Raw genomic sequence first — 2,151 nt, 5'->3', positions numbered from 1 at the left:
GGCTTGAGTGGAGAGAATGTTTTGAGAATGATGAGGGCAATGAATGTACAAATGCGCTTTACACAATTGATGTATGTGTGGATTGTGATGAGAGTTGTATGAGCCCCTAATAAAATGATTGAAAAAAAAAAAGGAACTGCATTAGGAAGGTTGAGAACCACTGATCTAAACCAAACTCGCTGCCATTGGGTCAATTTTGACTCATAGAAACCTGAGAGGGCATGGGAGAATTGTGCTTTTTGGTTTCACAGGCTCTAAATCTTTACAGGAGCAGAAAGACACCCCTTTATTTCATGGATGGGAACTGCTGAACTTGTGTTTCGCAGCTTATTAAGTAGCCCAATACACCACCAGCACTCCAAAGGGTCACTAGGAGTCAAAATTCCACTTGATGGCCATGACTTTGACAGGGCACTTACCTCTAATTGCTTTCAACAAAATCTTAGGTTTTCATAGGTAGCAAGATATGAAAATAGAAATTATCCATTCTAATATGATAGATTGATGACTTTTGGACAATGCTAAATCTAAGTATCTTTGTGATAGTCTGACAATTACAAAACCAGGGGAGACACATCTGATTTTAGAGGACCTCCGACCGACATCTTCTCTAAAACATGTTCTTGTAGAAAAAGAGGAACAGTTGAGAGGTATGTCAGGATCAAACATAACTATATGATTTATTATTCTGAAGAGCTGAGATAGGAATGGATGAGGATTGACTAGGTTCAGGAAGACATTGTTTATGGGAGGTACACCCAACAGTGAGTTGCTACAAAAATAAGGAATGTCTGGGGCTGTAGTTGTTTCTAAAATTGATGTTGTGGGTGAAAAAGGCTATGCAACTCAGCTCTACTGCAAGCGAGCCATGGCCTTAAGTATTGTATTCCAGAAGACAAACAAAAAGCAGCACGCCTCTGGGGACTAGCCAAGAGGACCCCTGTAATCGCTGCGCTCCAAAACCACCCACTACCCCAGTGGATTCCGATTCTTACAGGACAGGACCGAACTGCTCGCTAGGGTTTCAGAGGAAGCCAATCTTCAAGGAAGCACTATAGTTCCTTAGAAATGGGAACATTTCTCTGCGTTCTTGATTCTGTCCATCCATCATCACACACCCCTCAGCACAGTTCCCATGCCCTGGAGCTAAATGCCACAGCCTCCGTTAAAAATGGAATTCATGGTCTCTAACCAACCTTTCTACTTTGCTCGAATAGGGCACAGCGCCCAGCTCAATCTTTGCTTCTCCCTCCCAAACCACACCAGCGCTTAACCAGGTTTCCACAGTAGCAGGAGAATCGCGAGTTGCGGTTGGCCTGACGGAAGTCTGCGTCATTCAGCGGCTCACCTAAGATTCGTAGGTGGAGATGACACGGGACCAAAAGCCCAGCCGGGCAAGGTCTAGGGAGGGAGGTTGGCTGATGCTGCAACAAGATTTTTCCTCCCATTAGATGGAAGAGGGTTGTCACGTGGTAGCAGGCGGCTGTGCATTGGCGGTGAGTGCTATCACATGGTACAGAGGCGCGGTCCGGTTGGCTGGAATGAACCCAAGCTTCCTCCTAGCTGTTCCAGCAGGCTGTTGCGGAGGTATCCCTGGTATTTGGGGATGGCTCACAGGAATCCACTCTCCTGGTTTTGCCTCCGCCCGGAGCTGACGGGGCGTGGGAAGAGCTTTAGTCTGGCATCAAGGGTGGAGGGAGTCTGGGAGGAAGGTAGATAGGTCCGCGCCCAGGTCGGTAGGTGTGAACCTTGTTTCCCCGGCGTTTGGCCGCAGCGGTGGGCCAGAGGTGCTGTTCACACATCCTTCATTGTCCGGGCGTTACAACAGTGCTGCTTTTCCTAATATGTGTACAATCTCAGGCCCACGGCGGAGGTGCTTGTTTCACTTAAACGAGGCTTCCTCTCCACGCCTCCGCTCTCGGGGATAGCTCTCGACAAAGACCCTCACACGAAGAGCCCCTTCCGGGCCTTGCCCATTCTGTCATTTCCTGCAAGAGGCCGCTCTAGCTACTCCTAACACCTTGGCGCTGCCACAATCGAAAAGTGGGATTTTCGGGTGCTCCCCGGCACCGCCGTCCCTACCCCCACCGATGCCGGCGGGCGCCTCGGACGCACTCCGTACCCAGGTCCTAGGGTGCGAGGGAGTGTGCC

The sequence above is a fragment of the Echinops telfairi genome, unplaced genomic scaffold (genome assembly GCF_000313985.2).
Source record: "Echinops telfairi isolate 266 unplaced genomic scaffold, ASM31398v2 ScPeMD7_24;HRSCAF=84, whole genome shotgun sequence".
NCBI lineage: Eukaryota > Metazoa > Chordata > Mammalia > Afrosoricida > Tenrecidae > Echinops > Echinops telfairi.
This window is presented reverse-complemented; position numbering follows the sequence as displayed.